A 20,086-nucleotide genomic window follows, 5' to 3' on the forward strand; every position below is an offset into this window, starting at 1 on the left:
ATACATCTGTTACGCATTGTGTGAACCTTACCAGGTCTGTCAGAGTTTTGATGGCTATTATGGAATCTTTTAGACTACATTCAGCAGTTAATAGCTTCTAAAATATGCAATCCTGCTTCTTGAAAAAAAGGCACAAGGTGTTAATCACACCCAGCTATTTTGAATACACCAAAACTTAAAATTTTAGGGCGAACTAACCTTGAGAAATGGTATGATGACAAAGCAGTGAATTTTCTAAATGTGACCACAGAAATTCTCCCAACTCCCATACTTCAGAAAGGATCTCTAGGGCCAGATCCAGTGGCCAGTGAGATCAGTGGAAAGACTACCATTGGTTTTAGTTGGCTTTGGATCAGGCCCAGAGATATTTGAAATAGAACTTGTATTTCACCAATTTTTTTTCTTCTCGCCAAAGACGGGTGGCGGATTTAAAATTGGCGGGGCCCTCTGCTCAGCTTCCTTTTTGGGGCCCCTCCTTGGGACCCCCAGCCAAGAAAAAGAACATTCTCTCTTATCTCCCCAGCGCCCCGTTTTTGGTTTTTTTCTTCCTCCTCCTCCTGTAAGTAATAGGGAGAAAATGAAAATAAAGTACGGTATCTTGATTGTATTTGTAGTCTAACTTATTTTTCCACAGACCACTTGAAAATCGCTGAGGAATCGCTGAGGGTCTCGGTTGGCCACTTAATGATCTTTCCAAATATTGTTTGTACCCTTAGCTAACTAGTGTAAAGCGCTTTGGATAAGAGCGCTTTATAAAAAAAAATGCAAAAAAAATTGGGGTGTGGGGTCTGGCCAGGACTTAGGGTGCGGGAGGGGGCTCAGGGCTGGGGGTGCAGGGTCTGGGAGGAAGTTAAGGTGAGGGAGGGGGCTCAGGGCTGGGGAGGGGGTTGGAATGTGGAGCACTTACCTGGGGCAGCTCCCTTTTGGTGCGAGGGGTGCAGGTGGGGATGTGGGTGTGCAGGAGTCAGGGTGGGCTGGGAGTGTGTGAGGGGGGTGCAGGAGTCAGGGAGGTCAGGGCCTGTGGGGTGAGGGGGTGCAGGAGTCAGGGCTGGGAGTGTGTGAAGGGGTGCAGGAGTCAGGGTGGGCTGGAGGTGTGGGGGGCAGGGGGTTTGGGGGGTTGCAGGAGTGAGGGAGAGCAGGGGCCTGCAGAGTGAGGGTACAGGAGTCAGGGCTTGGGGGATGTGAGGAGAGGTATCGGAGTCATGACTGGGGGTGCCAGTTCTGGGAGGGAGTTTGGGTGCAGGAGCAGGCTGGGGGTTGGGGTGCAGAGTCTGGCCAGGAGTTAGGATGCAGGAAGGGGCTCAGGGCTGGGACAGGAGGTTGGGGTGTGGAGCGCTTACCTGGGGCAGCTCCCTTTTGGTGTGATGGGTTCAGGTGGGGATGTGGGGGTGCAGGAGTCAGGACAGGGGCCTGGGGGTGTGGGCTGGGGTCATGGGGGTGCTCCCAGCCCCCTTCCCCAGCCCAGCCACCTGCCCTGAGCAGCTCATGGCAGGGGGCTGGGGGAGGGGATATGTGTGGGGGGATGTGGAGGCCCCACCTTTGCTCCACCCTGCCCCGATTCCACCCTCTTCCCCACGGTCCTGCCCCTGTCTCTTCTCCGCCTCCGCCCTCGAGCACGCTGTGGCCCCGCTCCTCCCCCTTGCTCCCGGAGTGACGTGAGTGCTGGCAAACAGCTGTCTGGTGGCGGGGGAAGCACTGGGAGGGAGGGGAAGGGGTGGGAACGTGGCACACTCGGGAAAGGTGGGGGGAGGAGGGAGCTTGGCTGCCGGTGGGTGCGGAGCCTGCAGCAGGACTGGAGCCCCAGGAGCCACCAGGACCATGCTTCTGCCCCTGCAGCTGCCCGGCCCTGGGGCCCCTTGTCATTGCAGGGGCCCTGTGCCAGGGCCCCCTGTGTTTTACTGTTAATCTTCCTCTGCCAAAGACTCTGGACGATGATTAATTTTCTTTTACTGCACCACACGTTGACTGTGCTTAACAAACAACTATCATAATGGTTACATGAAAAATGTGGTGCAAAAATTATCTTATAGGTGGGAGGGGGCAAAATCTGGCTTATAATGGAAGGCAGGTTACAACTTTAATTGAGGGGTGGCTTCTATTTCACCATAGTAACTGAGTGTAACCTTAAATAATACTGTTCTGTTCTTGCAGTGGGGATTGTTTCTGCATGTCAATCCACTGGTCTTGCACCAACAGGAGACAGGGTGGTTGGTGCCGTGGGCTGCACTGTGGTGTTCCCTGGACCAGATCACATTGACACCACTGGGGTTGTATGGTGGGAGTATAAACAAAATGAAAATATCACTGAACTGTCCGTCGTACTTTATTATGTGGAATCATGGAAACTGGACATCTTACCAGCGTATAAGGATTGTATTGTATTTAACATGTCCAACTGGTCCCTGGGACTGAAATTGCAACTAGCAGATTGTGGCCTGTACAGATTAAGGAGAGAAGAGGAGGACAAGAGTGGCAAATGGATCCAGTTGGAAGTTATAGGTAAGTGCCATGTTCATGAATCTTTCCTCCACTCTTGTGCTAATTTCATGTCAGCTTTTTGCTCTCTAGGATTTCACGGCCGACATTCTGCAGAGAAGTAATAGGCATATATTGTACATACTGACCCTGCACTGTCACAGACTGCATTCTTACACCACCTACATTACTTCAGGTGGTGAGAAGGATCCACATTATATATCAGGTTTGGTCTATTTCTCCAACCTTTACCTCCCAAAAAAGGACTTCAGCACAGTATTCCTGGGAGTGGGGCAGGAGGAATTGTTGCATGTGTGACATAGAGGGGAACTAATTTCTGTGGTATTTTTGTCATTTAATTCTGAAGATGACTTGTCTAGATCAGTGGTTCCCGAACTTGTTCTGCCGCTTGTGCAGGGAAAGCCCCTGCCGGACCGGGCCAGTTTGTTTACCTGCCGCTTCCGCAGGTTTGGCCGATTGTGGCTCCCACTGGCTGCAGTTCGCTGCTCCAAGCTAATGGGGGCTGCGGGAAATGGCACGGGCCGAGGGACATACTGGCCGCCACTTCCAGCTGCTCCCATTGGCCTGGAGCAGCGAATCGCGGCCACTGGGAGCTGCAATCGGCCGAACCTGCGGACGCGGCAGGTAAACAAACCGGCCTGGCCCGCCAGGGGCTTTCCCTGAACAAGCGGCGGAACAAGTTTGGGAACCACTGGTCTAGATGTATCAGACATTGGTTACATTTAGCTTTGGAACAGGACAGGTTCTAATTTTTTTGAGTGTCACCCCAGTTGCTCTTGTGTGAAATTTTGACTCACTAAATCTTGCTTCTAGATCTCAGGTTTGCCCATATTTACCATGGTATTGATTATTTTGAGGGGTGACTTATCAAAATCTAGGTACGGATTTTACTGGCACTTGAGCAATAAAACAATACGCACAGCTTCTCTCCTTAAAATACAAAGGCAGTTTTCAGGTAGGTAATTCTGCCTAGTGTTGAAATAGTCAATGATAATGGGAGTCCCTATGGGGAAAAGGAAGCACTTGAATGAGTATTTGCATCACATGGTCTGTAGTTCTTTATATCTAAACTTCCTCTTTTGATTTATATTTGAGTGCTGACTGTATTGGGGGAGGGTGGACTTCTTCCTCTGAATCATCAAAAATGGCCATAGTTGGAGATGGGACATTGGACAGGGTGGGCCAGTATTTTGAGGTGGTACTGGGTGTTCTCTCTCTCAAGTGCTTGGCTGGCTGGTTCTTGCTCAATACTCAGGGTCTGACTGATAGCCAAATGTGGGGTAAAGAAGGAATTTCCCTCCAGGACAGATTGGCGGTGATCCTGGAGGGAGAGGAGGGAGGGTGTTTCACTTGCCAGGATTGTTCGGGGGCTTATTCCTTCACCCACTTACTTCCCTGGTCCTTCTCGCATGAACAGAGAGCAACAATACCCGAAGTCCAAAGGTGCAAACAATTCGATGTTTATTGGGGCGAACTTCCAGCAAGCATGATTCCAGTTTCCTTCCTTAGTATCCTCCTTCCCAGCTCTGACACCACAGAGCCTTACACCTGTGTCCCTGTTCCCATTCCTACCCTTAGCCAAACATGATTCCAACTTCCTTACTCCCATTCCCTGTTCCCATTTCCCCCTTTAGCAAAACATCATTCCAGTTTTCTTACCCCCATTCCCTGTTCCCATCTCCCTCACCCACATGCCCATGCCCACCCCCACCCCCCTACTTCCTAACTGACTGCAGACTATATAGTAAAACTTGAGTTCTCCTTTGCTATACCGTAACCAATCATTTTCCTGAAATTTAACTAACAAATCCTAACATATTGTAACATGATTACGTACCCAATTATATCCCACCACCTTAATTAGTTTACACCCAGCAAAATTAATTATACAGCAGACAGGAACAATCACAGAACCAGAGAGATTATACAGACAAACAATAGCAAAGTGGGAACTATAATGACAAAACAATACAGAAGTGAGGATTTCACATCCCAGCTATTGATAAGTGAGTTCTTGCCAGACAGGATGCTATCAAACTAAGTTTCCTTTTACATTTTCTAGGCACTTCCCTTTCTCTGGAGGTGATAGGAATACAATCCTGTCCTGATAGTGCCTAACAGCCCAATAGCACCTTCTTTCAATGTGACTAGTTTGGAATGTGAGGATGTGACTTGTTCGCTTTCCAGCTTATGGCTGCCTCTGCTGCTTAGCCAAAGGTCTTAGCCTAAGAACAGGGCCTCAGACTGTCACAGTAAGAGAAGGCCCTTACACCAGCAGATAGTGATTTTGATTCTTTCTTTTATACCTCTATAATTAGCCAAGTGATAAGAATACACCTAAATTCTTAGAGTATAGGCCTTTGCAGACAGGCCTGAATATCTATATCCTAACACTCCACCCCTTTTTTTTCTTTTTCTTTTGGGATCCTCCTGCCCAGGTATCCCTGGAAAAGCATAGGACATATGGAGACACATTTCCTGATAGGGCCAGGCATCAAGGTGGAAGGTGTCGATATTCCATTTGTCCCACTGCCCTTTGTGTAGTATAGTGCCCTGCACCTTCTCTCGTACGGGCATACCACACCTATTCCAATTAGTGTTCCAGACTTCCCATTAGAGTGGGCCTGAGAAGGTTGTGTCTGGGTTGTCTAGTACACTGCAGGGTTTGGAGGGCTTATTACATTACTTATAGATTATCTCCCATATGCAACGTAACATAAGTACAGTTAACAATACAAAATCCACAGCAACACTGAGTCCTGGCCACTGCAGTATGGTCCAACATCCGAGACACCCCCAAAACACTGCCTCTCCTCCTTCGATGGGGTCACGATCTTGTGTCCAGTTGCTGGCAGTTGCAACAAGTTGCCCTTGGAGGTTTTGCTTGCTTTTGTCCATATCATAAGTCCATTGAATGTTCACAGAGAAATGGGATATTGTCCAAACCAGCTTGACCACTTGGTATGGAATCAGGCAGTAAGCCCTGGCTTATTCACAGCAATAAGATTCACAGATCCATTTGTGCACCAAAGTCCATATAGCAGCATATAGATGGGTGTAGTTTGGTTATGGGCTGGTGTAATTGTGCCCCCAGTAATGTGTACATTCCCAGCAAAACACCTTATACACAGTACACCCAATTGTCCACCCCTTGCATAGGCCATTGATCCTGCTCCTCTATAGTCATAGGAGAGGGGCACATCCAAACATCTTCTATTGATTTACACTATTTTACACACCCCTCCATTAATTCCCAGTGAGCTCCTCCCCTTCTCATTATTTCCATAGGGCTTGTGGGGGCCACCTTAGTTGCCATTCCATTTCCAGGTACCACGGTAGCTATTACACAGATGCTGGCCTCCTAGTTGAGCATTTTGCATTCCCATACACATCTTCCCCCAGGGTCAGCCTTTTGAAGCCATCCCCCACCCATGTCATGAGGTTTTCTGTTCATTAAAACACAACAATGCTAGCAACAAGACAAACACCACAGACAAACAACACGAAACATAGATCCATGGTATTCTGAGTTATTCTTCCGCTGGCACCAGCTTGCTTGTAGAGTGTCTGAAAAACGAAAGAAACAATTTCCACCCCCCTGGTGGGGACAGATTATTGCTTAATAATAATAATACCACCTTCCTTTACAAATTTCCTTGCTAATAGCAGGAAAAACAGAAGAATTACCTCCAGGCTGTCCTTATTTTGTTCTATAGTCAGGCTAGTGAATTACCTCACTCACTGGTCATTTATGAAATTCATGAGATGGTGTACCTCAGTTTCCCCTCTTGTACAACAGACCGAGTTTGCAATAGTTTCTCTGCTGTACCAAGCTTTAAGTTTATTCTCAGGTAATAGCTGAGACAGAGCTTCAGATTTTAGCACTGTACACACACACACACCCCTTAAGGTTAACCTGTCCCCTTTATTTTCAGGCTTGACTTGTTTTTTTCACCTCCCTTTCCTGGAGAGCCATAATCTGAGTCTTCTAGTAGCTTGTTTGCTGACCCGATGTATTCATTATTTGCAGCTCCTTTGTGCCCATCAGCTAGATAATTTGCATTTACACAGAGGCTTACTAGCTTGCTTCTGGATCCAAAGCTGTTAGCAGCTCAGACACTGTCTTAAAAGGGAAACATTTTACTTCCACCAGAGTTCTGATTACTTTCCACTTTCATCTCCTGCTCCAAAACACTCACAGATCTGAAAAAGAAAGCACAACCTATTGTGGCCCCTTTTGGAGCACTATTAGGATTTTAATGAAGTACCATGTTTTATTTGCATTTCTTTTACCCCTTCTCCAATATACACTGCACACGTCCTGGGAAAATGCACATTCCTTCCGTATAGTTTAACCTCCGTAACATTATATTAGCCATATTAATTTTACACAAGGTGTAACTGCCTCCCCCGTGCCCACAGAGTTCTCATGCACACCCACCAAAGCAACAATCTGATCCCCGAGAGCCATCCCAAGACTCAGTGTTCCCATCATTCCTCCCCTTTTCCTTTTCTTTTACCTGTGCACACACACACAAAATTCTGTTTTGCCTAACATCCTTTGCACTGTGATTACTCTTTTTTACACAACTGTACCCCAATTACACTTCCATCTTGTACAACTAGACACAACCAGGCGCAGCCAAGTTAAGTTCCAAGAGAAACCCCTTCCATCCTTTCGTGATTTTGATTACATTACCCAAAAGTCAAATAATTTTGATCAGATTCTCTCTCCGCCTGCTGCCTGCAGCAGTCCCTTATAGACCATTTCTGTGGGAAAAGGACCCATTTTCCCTCAGAATAGCTGTAAAGGCTTCTGTAGACAGAAGCATAGTGGTGGTAGTAGCCACTCTACCTGACCCCCTTGGATAATTTAATTACCAAGCTTCCATCCAATGTAACAGCACAGAGTTGCACATACAGTTACATTTATATAACTGGGTTTTATCATTAAACAAAAACTTCCTTCTTGACATCTCACATAAGTATCCAAAGTACCCTCCATTAAAACTTCAGAAAAACAAAAGAGTGTGGAAAGGCAGGTTGCACTTTGAAATTTTTTTTTTTCCACTCCCCCAGGACCAAGTCCCAGATCCTGTCTCTAAAGGTGGTCTGTTAACTCTGCTTTTGACTATAACCCTTTTGAGCCAAATCATCTTTCACTACCCCTAACTAATTTACAACCCTTCAGCAGCCCTTGCTGAAGCAGCACCAAACTTGAAAGATTACTGGCAGCTTCCATAATGCTGCCCTTACTTCAAACCGCTCACAAGCGGACTGAAGTGCCTCCTTTCCCTGGAAGGCATTCAGCCCCCATGGGCAGGGACCTTCTTCCACTACCCATATACTAAGGAGGGTGGGCTCCTCAGCCACCCCCCATACCTCTGGGTCCCCTAACACTTCCTCCATTTCCTTTTTAATCTCATCCCAGGTTGACCCCTGTACCTGGTATGGGCCCTGGTTCTCCCTTATCCATTTATCCAAAAAATCCTTTACCCTGGCTTGCCAGAACCCGCAACTACCATCACAAGAGTTCGCGATACCCCCTCCAAGCAGCTGCGCGGACTGTTGGGGAGGGGGACTTACAGGCTGCCACTCACCTATCCAATGCGATGCATCCGAGTCACGGCACCAAGATGTTAGGGGGCTTATTCCTTCACCCACTTACTTCCCTGGTCCTTCTCGCATGAACAGAGAACAACAATACCCAAAGTCCAAAGGTGCAAACAATTCGATGTTTATTGGGGTGAACTTCCAGCAAGCATGATTCCAGTTTCCTTCCTTAGTATCCTCCTTCCCAGCTCTGACACCACAGAGCCTTACACCTGTGTCCCTGTTCCCATTCCTACCCTTAGCCAAACATGATTCCAACTTCCTTACTCCCATTCCCTGTTCCCATTTCCCCCTTTAGCAAAACATCATTCCAATTTTCTTACCCCCATTCCCTGTTCCCATCTCCCTCACCCACATGCCCATGCCCACCCCCAGCCCCCTACTTCCTGATTGACTGCAGACTATATAGTAAAACTTGAGTTCTGCTTTGCTATACCTTAACCAATCATTTTCCTGAAATTTAACTAACAAATCCTAACATATTGTAACATGATTATGTACCCAATTATATCCCACCACCTTAATTAGTTTACACCCAGCAAAATTAATTATACAGCAGACAGGAACAATCACAGAATCAGAGAGATTATACAGACAAACAATAGCAAAGTGGGAACTATAATGACAAAACAATACAGAAGTGAGGATTTCACATCCCAGCTATTGATAAGTGAGTTCTTGCCAGACAGGATGCTATCAAACTAAGTTTCCTTTTACATTTTCTAGGCACTTCCCTTTCTCTGGAGGTGATAGGAATACAATCCTGTCCTGATAGTGCCTAACAGCCCAATAGCACCTTCTTTCAATGTGACTAGTTTGGAATGTGAGGATGTGACTTGTTCGCTTCCCAGCTTATGGCTGCCTCTGCTGCTTAGCCAAAGGCCTTAGCCTAAGAACAGGGCCTCAGACTGTCGCAGTAAGAGAAGGCCCTTACACCAGCAGATAGTGATTTTGATTCTTTCTTTTATACCTCTATAATTAGCCAAGTGATAAGAATACACCTAAATCCTTAGAGTATAGGCCTTTTCAGACAGGCCTGAATATCTATATCCTAACAAGGATTATCTGGGTATAGCTCACTTCACCATTTTCCTGCCATTGTGGGGGTCTCAGGCACTAGTGGGCTTCTGTCCCTCTTTTTGTCTGCCTATGGGATGTAGCCGTTTAGTCTCCTGTGGGCTGGAATACTTTGGTCTCATTTGGTTGTTGGGTTTAGTGTGCAGATAGTAGGTGATGCTGGTGGCCTGCAATAGACAGGAGGCCAGACTAGATGAACTGGTGGTCCTGACTGGCCTTAAACTCTGACACATAATTTATTCCTGGAAGCCTATTTATTCTGATAAGTGTGTTCATACATTAGCAACAGCACGACTAACGCCAGGATTCCTGGGCTGTTACACACATAGTCTAAAACAGCTAAAACAACAAAGAAGAAATAAACACTGCTTCTAGATACACTGTCCAAAAATCATGTTTTATTCATTCCTGTGTCAATGGTACTGACAACACTTTATTAAAAATGAAAGAATTTTTAAAATTTGCCCCATCTGTCTTTATTCTCCATTTCTTTTTGCAGTCATCTCAGCGAGGATACTGACCATCTATTAAGCCAGTTTGGCTTTCTCATTTTCTAGTTTTGCTAGTGTTTGGGTTTCATATACTGCAGAGTGTGGTGTATTGAAATCCATGTCAAAATTGTGATCTATCACTTTACATTCTCTGGGGTTTTTCTGGCTGTACTTGTAGATGAGGGCTCTGTAGGGAAGAGTCTGATCAGAGTCAGTCTGTGGACAGATAATTTAGAAAGAGGTGGAGTGAATTGTGCTTCTGTTTTTTAAGGGAGTAGCCTGCTTTGTCTCTCTGTTGTTGGTTCTGGTGTGTTAGCATTCTGAATTCTAAGAAATAACTTTAGTTTTAAGTGGCAACCTTCCAGTAAGAGTATTTGTTTTTATCTAACTTCTTTACGTGTATGCCGTGAACATAACACACGGGAAAGTTACTTGTTTGAAATTGTTTCATTGGAATTTTAAAAACAATTATTCTAGTTTTAGGTTTTATACTTGTTTTAACAAAATGTAAAATGTGGGTCAAATTTAAATTGACAAACCAAAGGACTTCATAAAACATTTGATAGTAGCTAGATTTAGCAAAAATTTATGAGAAAAATACTTTATTTTATCTCCATTAATATACCTTTGAGTGTGTAATAATCATTTGTACCATCTTAAAAATAAATTAGATTTTTTTTATTTACATGTTATTAGTTCCTTACTTTCTTCCCATTTTATAATCTCAAACTGCTAAAATGGATGTTTTTGTATGTTTCTTTAATTAGGTTCGTAGCTGGAATCACTTAATTCCCATGGACTTCCTGAACTGGGGCCTAAATACAGAAAAAAGAGTGAACAAGGCTTTTCATTTATATTCTTCACCTGTTCATTTATCTTTTCAGAGTCTCAAGTGCCATCTTCTAGCAGTCTCATGGTCGCGGGTGGGAGGAATTTTCTCACGGGCAAAATCAAAGTTCTGATTCCTACAGCAAATGGCTCAAGCTGCTTAGTAAGACATTAAAGTTGACATGTTCAGAACTGTAATATAATGTACCATACTACAAGGCAGGAGCATTAAGGATGCTATGGGAGCCATAATTGAAATGACTTGATTTACATTTTTTAAAGCTCAATCATAATATTGCATTAGTAATGATTTATTTATTTAGCATACGCTGCTAATAAAGATCAACATTGCATAACTCGTTGTGCCATCCAGTGCTATCGAAACACATTCCTTTAAGACTGAAGATAGTGTCTATTAATAGTTAAGTGATATCTTTAAGTCATTCTTGGAAAATGCTGTTGCATTTTTTAGTGTTTAGGAATAATGGTCGCAAAACGTTCCCTCTTTTCCAGAGCCCTTATCCAAGTCGGAACTCTTTAGGAACTCTTCCTTGGCGGGCTGCACCACTGAAATGGTCTGTAACGTGACAGTAGGTAGGGTGGATTCCTATCTGTGGAGTAAGGACCATAAGCCTCTCCCTGGGACTGATCACTACCAACTCTCTCGGAAAACAATGTACTTCTCATACTGAATGCAACACATGCTGATAGTGGCTGTTACTCCTGTAAAGTTACCAGTGAAGTTAGTGAGAATGAAACCTCCCTGGAATTGGCCATCAGTGGTAAGTGGGAATTTCTCTTTGCAGTATTTTATAGTTTTTGTTGTTTTAATTATGGGAATTAACTTCATGCTTCTTCGGAGTTTATGAAATTGTGTGTGTGTGTGCACGCGCAATGATAGGTGTTTATTCAATAATGGGCTACATTTTAAAAAATACACCCATAAGTTCATCTCAGGTGCACATCTATGCAATTCAGTATTTCAATGGGTCATTTCAGAGCTCTGATGCTCTTAAGTGACTTCAGCAAATGTAGGAGTGATTGCACTCCTAAACAAGGGTCCACTGGTGCCATCAAGTTTAAGCTTAAAAAAGGATGGTGTAATATGGCCCCAAGTGCCAACAAAAAATAATTACCCAACTGAGAGCCCAGGAATAAGTGATTTAAATAAATGGTCCCAACCCAGGCTAGGAGTATAAATCCTCTCGAAATAGCTTGACACCAGTATTGGTTATCTGTACTTAAATGATGCATTTTCATGTGAAAATATTTTGATATGGTTTAAAATAAAAATTAGACCAAACCCACTGAACTGTGGGAAGACTTTGGAGTTGGGGGCTCTTTAATTTAAAATCTCAGTAAAGCTTTGTCTTCTATGTGCTATAGAAGTAAGTAAGTAGGATGTTTAAAATTGCCACCCATCCTATAGGTCACTATGCAGTGCCATGTTACCTAGTGGCAGTAATAGACTCTGGCTTGCAAATAGAGATATGCACCAGTTTTAGAGAGCGAGAATACAGCCTGGCTAGAATACAGCAGTAGCATCACCCTTTATTTTATAAGTGATTTATTTTTAGCTAACTAAATAAACTACCATAAGCCCCGCCTCAGAGATCATTCTACTAGTGCATTGTACCAGAAGTGAAAGCACAAAAGGTGGGAGAATGCAGGTACCAGTGTATATAGGTGGGAGCTGAGTGATGGCAGATGAGGAAGCACTGGGGGAGTCGAGTGAGCAGAAAAGGACAATTGTTGCCCTCTTTGGTTGTACTGAAACCAAGGCAGTCTGGCTTAATCAAAACTGCAGGAGTCATGGAAAAATTTGGACATCTGGCCTTTCTAGACCTGGACGACAACAGAGTTGGGGGCAGTAATGTTTACAAGTGTGAGAGAGACAACTTGCAACAGGTTTTTTTTAAAAAAATCTTGTAGAACAGCACTTAATATTCAAACTTGAAAGGGCAGATCGCAAAGTTGTTGTTTTAAAGGAAAAAGGCTATTTCTCTCTTGGGACATTTTCCACAAGTGAGGTTCAAAGAGTGGCTGATCGGAAAGTGTTGTTTCTTCACACAGATTCTTCAGCTGTGGTTTCAGACGGAGTCATTTTGGGAGTTGCTGTCAGAACTGCTGTCGTAAGTCTAGTAATGGGTGAGTAAAAGGATTGCAACTTCCTTGCCATTGATCACAGAACTGTATTTGGTTCATGGTGGATCTATGCTATGAGTTATATCAAAAAGATGGGGAAGGTGTGACCTAAAATAACACTATGGGTTTGTCTTCTAGAAACTGATCACAGCTGCACATATCAGTTTCTCTGTTTTACATATTTGTACCCAATGGGATTTAAAGCCGAAATCCTTGGGGAATTTTGTTGCTGACTTCAGCTGGATCAGGATTTGGTTCTTATGGTGAAAATGAGCCTTCATGAAGGACTAAATTGTGCCTGGCCCTCTTGTGGGTGTGCAGAAGGAAAGGTGCAAGGAGTCTCCTCCCTCCAAAATGAACGACTGGCACAAGGAGCAGACTTAATTCCAGTCCCCCAGCTAAGAGAAGTGTGGGACTGCTCCCTGCAAGCATCTTCAGGGGTTCAAACTGCTCCAGCTGGGGTGTGTCGGAAGCAGGAACAAACATCCCAGCCCAATCCCTCCTTCAGCTGTTCCTGGAACAATGTAGTGCTGCACCTTGCCCCAGAGGGGCCAGTGGCTCTAAAGCTGTATTTAGCACAAACAAGAAGATTCACTTTATGTTCTGTTTAGTTAGCGGTGCCCATGCTTAGAAATTACCTGGTTTGTCTGGGTTATTTGCAAAGCTGTCTCCAAAGACAAAATATATGAAAAGAAATGTACATCTCCTTTTAGAACACTGGTAGACATTAAGGGTATGTCTACAGAGCAACTAGACATCCACAGCTGGCCCGCACCAGCCATCTTGGGCTTGCAGGGTTTGGGCAGCAGTTGCTGTGTAGACTTCCGGGCTCAGGCTGGAGCCCTGGCTCTGGGACCCAGCAAGGATGGAGGGTCTAAAGAGTTTGGGCTCCAGCCTGAGCTTGAATGTCTACAGATGGAAATGTTTAGCTCCTCATCCTGAGCCCTGCGAGCCCAAGGCAGCTGTGGGCTGAGCTGTGGGGCTTTTATCCCTATGTAGACGTAGACTGAGGTTCCTAAATCCCATTTTCAAAAGTGAATTATGTGCGCAAGTCATTTAGGTGCTTTTGCAGATGCGACACTTGTGCTAGCTAACTACCTCACTTTTCCTTTAACCCAGCCACGCTCTAGGGGAAAGGACATTGTACTCATAACGCATTGAAAGAAATTTTCCTCAAGGCCATATTGCACCCTCAGTTTAATTCTTCATTCATTTCAATGGAGAGTTCCGCTTAAAATTGCAAGAGAAGAAGAGCCTGCTGCTGCTTTTTCTGAAGTAGAGCAGAGTGTAGGAGAGGAGAGCCTGGAGCACTGAGCCTGGGGCAAGACCTGAGGTCTGAACCAGAGGCTGTGAACCACAATCAGGTCATGTATTAAAATAGATATTTACAAGTTCACTGTATTGCTAGGGTTGCTAAAACCCAGGCACTCTTAAGTAGCAACAGATACTGTGGTGGGTGGGAACATTCTCTAAAAGATTATCTCAGGGACATCCTGACTTAACGCCAGATAAGAGGAAGTTTTGTCTGAGACAACTGGAGTATAATACAAGGGAAGGTAACAAGTAGATGTCGTCATAAAACATGTCCGGCAGTATGCAAGTTGTTTGTCTCAGTTAGAAATGTCAGGGTACCTCCCCTTAGCCCTCTGTACGGCCGAGAAGACAGCAGAAATTCCTGCCATGGGACGCTCAGGTGTTAGTGTACCTGTAACCACGGAGCCAGGGCACTAGTACTGTGCCTTGAGGGCAATACACCTGGCCGAGTGCCTTTGTCACTGAACTGTGCTGGTGGCCGCGCTTTATAAATCACATGGAGGTCTGCTGAAATAGCTCGCTGCATTCTGTGCTTGTGTTAACAACCTTGGCGTGCCAGAGATAACACTGAGCATCAGTAATAGCTCAAAACAGCTTCTGGACAGTGTTATCATGGCAATGACATTCCAGCCTTCAGCACTTAGCATCCTTTTATACTTGAGGTCAAATAAGTCAGACTAATGTTCACTGGTAAGACAAATTATAACAGCACTTTATGTGTGTAGCTGTTACACATTTTACATGGGAAAAAGAATCCATGCCAATTACTGTTCTAGTTAACACTCTCTTTACAAATGCTAATGCTTCTCCTGCCATTGCTCATATTTTTTTTCAGTAACAACTCCACTCTTCTTCCCCTCTCTTCAACTGTCTTTACAAATCAAACATTGTTTAAAGGGGCACTGTCAACTGGAAACCTAGTGAATTTCAAAAGATGCATTTAAAGCTCCTGCCCTAGGTCCCCCTGCCAATTTTTGTGGTTTTACAAACATATTTCTCTAAATTAATGTCAAATACCTTAAATAAACAAGCAAAAAATAACAGAGAAACTTATTTTTTTGCTAATCTTTCAGATACAATTTTTGTTGTTTTGTTTTGTTTTGTTACTTAGAAGTAGGCAAAAAACTTCCAAAGTATGTCCCTTTAATTGTATGTCCAAAGGCCAAAGTATGTCCCTTTAATTTTTTTGCTTTCTGCAGGATGGGGCTTCAATAAAATTTCTCTTCAGTTGGTTAAATATTGGGTGGGTTCAGTGAGCTGGATGATTATGAATAAATATCAGAAAATATATGGCAGCTAGAAAATATATGAAAAGCCAGCACCAAAACCGAAGATTAGGGTTGGGGGGGATACCTGGCAAAAGTATTCCAACTAATCAGTGGCTGGAAATTAGCTTGTCAGTGATGTAATGCAATCAGTTAGTCACTTGTAATAATTAAATCTGCCATTCTCTCACTGCTGTGACATTTCCATAGCAGGGTTGGGGTCAAATTACTGACATCCACAACTATCTTGTGACTTGTAGAAATTGTGGAATTATTATTTCCTCCCTAGGGTTCTGGTAACTCTCTTTGCTGTTCTGGGATGACCTCATTGGACTCTCCTCAATAGATTTACAATCTAAGAACAGGCATACTGGGTCAGAGCCATGGTCCATTTAGCCCAGTATCCTGCTTCTAATGGTGGCTGAATGCCTGGTGCTTCAGAAGGAAGTAACAGAACAGGGCAGTTTATCAAGTGATCCATCCCCTGGATAGGGTTGCATCCCTGACCATACTGACTACTAGTCATTGATGGACCTATCCTTCATGAATGTGTCTAATTCTTTTTTGAACCCAGTTATACTGGCCTTCACAACATCCCATGGCAACTGAGTGCCACAGGTTCATAGAATACCAGGATTTGAAGGGACCTCAGGGGGTCATCTAGTCCAACCCCCTGCTCAAAGCAGGACCAATCCCCAATTTTTGGGCCAGATCCCTAGATGGCCCCCTCAAAGATTGAACTCACAACCCTGGGTTTAGCTAGGCCAATGCTCAAACCACTGAGCTATCCCTCCCCCCACTGTGTGTTGTGTGAAGAAGCACTGTATTTCCTTATGTCTGTGTTAAACCTGCTACCTATTAATTTCATTGGGTGACCTCTGGTTCTTGTATTATGTGAATGAGTAAATTACATTTCGTTATTCACTTTCTCCACATCAGTCATGATTTTATAGACCTCTATCATATTCCCCCTTAATTGTCTGTCTCTTTTCTAAGCTGAACAGTCTGTCTTTTTAATCTCTCCTCATATGGGAGCTGCTCCATACCCCTAATCATTTTTGTTGCCCTCTTCTGTACTTTTTCCAATTCTAATATATCTCTTTTGAGATGAGGCAAACAGAACTGCATGCAATATTCAAGGTGTGGACATATATAGCATTATTATGGTATTTTGTGTCTTATTATCTATTCCTTTCCTAATGCATTACCTGTATTTGACTTTTTTTGATTCTGTATAATAATGCACCCATTGCTTCTGGCTGAGGCCCCTTCAGGGAACCATCTGTGACTAATAGTCAATGTCAAGTGTCAGGACTGTTTGGAATTTGGGCCGGGAATCAGCAACCACCAGAGCCAAAGGAAATGAGTAACTGCTGAATTGATTGAATATGGCGATACTAATAGAAGATTTCCTTTCCTTCTCCATTAGCAGATGGGGACTTACACAGTGAATAAAAACTCTGCCGTGCCTTCATCTGGATGAAGAAACAATCGCAATTTTAAAAAGAGACATAATGGAACAGAAAGTGAATTATACAGTTTGCATCTGCCCAGCAACAACCACTTCATCAGGCTTAAGACAGTCATCAGACCTCTTACAAATCACAAATTACAAATCAGTGTTCTCCGTCAGAAAATGCATCTGAAACTGTCCATCTTGTGGGTTTTGGTTCTTTGACGCAAAGTTGCCAGTTGCCCATCCATGAACAATACTAGCACTCAGAACTCTTTTTAGAAAATGCCTGCCCAGCAAAGGGGAGAGAGAGAGCTGCAATTGCACAACGGCATCTGAAAATTATAACTTAGCATTTCAAGTTATGTAGGAACAGATTGAGTCTACATTTAAACAAACAAGCAACAAAATGCACAAAACAATAGACCTATAAGGGAGAGTGTTTAAAGGACAGGTTGTTTCCTATAGAGCAAGGGTGTCAAACTCATATTGGGGAGAGGGCTAAAGTCTATTTGTAGTTGTGGTCTATGAAGCAGGGTATAAATACAGATCTCTATGCAGTACGTCTCTGGATCCGTTGTAGGAACTTCCCTTATATTAATAGTAAGTCTGCCGAAAGGTCAAAGATAAATATGGCTCTTAGTAAACGCCAGTGTCTTATTGTTGAATTCACTCCGTAGAAAAATATGCTAACTTTTCAAACCATGGCTATTTTTGCTTTTGTTCCTCCTCCTTCTCTGTCCTCCTTTTCGTGTCTTTATGGCTTGTTTACATGGAAAAATTGACCAGAATAATTATTGTAGGATAAACTTTTCTACAATAGCTCCTCATGTGGACACTACTCTGGAATTCATTATGGAATAATTAGTGCGATTTGAGCATGTAAATCATGTTATTCCGAATAATTATATCCTGGAATAGTGTCTACCTCAGGAGCTATTCTGGTTTGTTTCCTTAAGCCTCTCCTTTCCTTCCTGCAGCATCTCCCAATTTCCCTCTTGTGGGCTTGACTCCCAATTTTTTCACCATCCAATCTGTTAAACTGAGCAGTGATGAAATAGTTGTCAATGAAATGCTATAACACTGACAGAAGCAGTGTGTGTGCCCACTGTAACTCAAGCATGTCTCTCTCACCACCAGAAGTTGGTCTAATAAAAAATATTACCTCACCTGCAAGGCTAACAACTCAGGCCAAAGGGGCAACAATCTATATGTACTAATCATTTGTACCATTAACTATTTTTAAAATGTATTTGTAATAAAAATCTAGTAACTAAAATGGCACCATTAGGCTTGTTGACTTCTTTCCCCCGGGGTCTTTGAGTGGTGGTTTTTGGAGGCCTTACAATAGGCAATGGTACAGGCTTTTCTGTGTCTATGGTGTACTCTAAAATACTTAGTGCTCACTGACACACACACACACACACACTCTTAAACCCTTTCACTACCTAATTGCAGGAGCAAACTATACTTGCACCAACAAATTAGAGAGTTGGGCTTTTACATTCTTGCACCTGCATCTGCAGACACAAAATTAGAGGCCAGGTTGATGGCTCTCTCAAAATGTCATCCTAAGTATTTGGGGGGAGGGGGGGGGGAGGAGTCAGTGTTGTGAAGAGCTGATCAAAGTATTTGCTACAAATTAGGGCTATCAAGGTTAATCATGCTGTTAAACACTAATAGAATACTGTGACAGTGCCCCCCATAAGGCTTTATGGAAATATGCTTATGAATGTATATATGACATAACTGGAATATGTTTTATGCTACATAGGCCATGTAACATATCTCTGTAAAGGTTATGGTCTGCTGAATCTATTCATCCTATTTGTATACATATATCATTCTTGTATTCAAAGTTATGAATATTGGCTATGTACTTGTCTGATTCTAAGTAGGTTTTAGTGAAGCAGTTGGTCAGCTTCCTGAGAAAAGACTATTCTCAGTAAGTGCCCAGCCAAGAAGCCCTTAAGCCAACAATGAACTTGGAGACGCCAATCCACATCTGAGCTTTCTCAGGAATGTGGCTTGGCTGGTAAGGAACTCAGTCATGCATGGACATGTGACTTGCCCAGGTGACTCCAAAACTCCATTTTGTAGCTGGGCTTTTGCATAGGAGAGAAGAGAGGGTCTCCACCCACAAGAGAAAGTCTATTTAAACAGCTGGGAGACCCCTCCTTTTTGTCTTCAGCTGGCTAATGAGATAGCCTCTCCACCCCCAAGGATACCTGAAACAAACTGAAACAAAGGACAGTAACTCCAGAGTGTGTGAGTGCTTGCTGGACCCAGACTAGAAGGAGGCTAGTCTGTAAAAGGAAGCTTACTGGAACTGGTGAGGTTTTATCTGTATATTAGACATAGACTTGCATGTTTTATTTTATTTTGCTTGGTAATTCACTTTGTTCTGTCTGTTACTACTTGGAACCACTTAAATTCTACTTTCTGTATTTAATAAAATCACTTTTTACTTATTAATTAACCCAGAGTATCTATTAATACTTGGCGGGGGTCGGGGGAGGGCAAACAGCTGTGTATCTCTCTCTATCAGTGTTATAGAGGGTGAACAATTTATGAGTTTACCCTGTATAACCTTTATACAGGGTAAAACTGATTTATTTAGGGTTTGGACCCCATTGGGAGTTGGGCATCTGAGTGTTAAAGGCAGGAACTCTTCTGTAAGCTACTCTCAGTTAAGCTTGCAGTTTGTGGGACGTGGTTCAGACCTGGGTCTGTGTTTGTGGCTGGCAAGCGCATCTGGCACATTCAGGTAGGGTTCTGGAGTCCCAAGCTGGCAAGAAGGACTGGGGCAGAAGTAGTCTTGGCACATTGGGTGGCAGTCCCAAGGGGGTTTCTGTGATCCAACCCATCACCAATACCATTTATTTAAACATTTTTGGATATTTTCTACATTTTAAAATATATTAATTTCAATTACAACACAGAATACAAAGTGTACAGTGCTCACTTTATATTTATTTTTTATTATAAATATTGCATGGTAAAAAACAAAAGAAATAGTATTTTTCAATTCCCCCATTGGAACTACTGTAGTGCAATCTCTTTATCATGAAAATTCAATTTATAAATGTAGAATTATGTAAAAAAAACAACCCTGCATTCAAAAATAAAACTATGTAAAACTTTAGAGCCTACAAGTCCACTTAGTCCTACTTCTTGTTCAGCTAATTGCAAAGACAAACAAGTTTGTTTACATTGCAGGAGATAATGCTGCCCACTTTTTGTTTACAATGTCACCTGAAAGCGAGAATAGGCATTTAGGTGCCACTGTTGCAGCACATCACAAGATATTTACGTGCCAAATGCCCTAAAGATTCATATGTCCCTTCATGCTTCAACCACCATTCCAGAGGACATGCATCCGTGCTGATGATGGGTTCTGCTCG

At 43.4% G+C, this 20,086-nt stretch overlaps 1 long non-coding RNA gene across 2 annotated transcripts; it reads left to right on the forward strand.

The window, feature by feature from the left end:
* Positions 1 to 1,944: 1,944 nt before the first annotated feature.
* On the forward strand, positions 1,945 to 19,120 carry LOC311526600. Of its 2 annotated transcripts, none has more exons than XR_014713063.1 (5): positions 1,945 to 2,499; positions 10,562 to 10,668; positions 11,019 to 11,287; positions 12,579 to 12,653; positions 16,659 to 19,120. It is a non-coding gene; the product is annotated as an uncharacterized lncRNA (long non-coding RNA). The 2 variants fall into 2 exon arrangements; XR_014713064.1 differs by having other exon boundaries at positions 16,662 to 19,120.
* The last annotated feature ends 966 nt before the right edge of the window (positions 19,121 to 20,086 follow it).

This window comes from Lepidochelys olivacea (genome assembly GCF_965140295.1).
Source record: "Lepidochelys olivacea isolate rLepOli2 genome assembly, chromosome: 9".
In the NCBI taxonomy this organism is placed as follows: domain Eukaryota; kingdom Metazoa; phylum Chordata; order Testudines; family Cheloniidae; genus Lepidochelys; species Lepidochelys olivacea.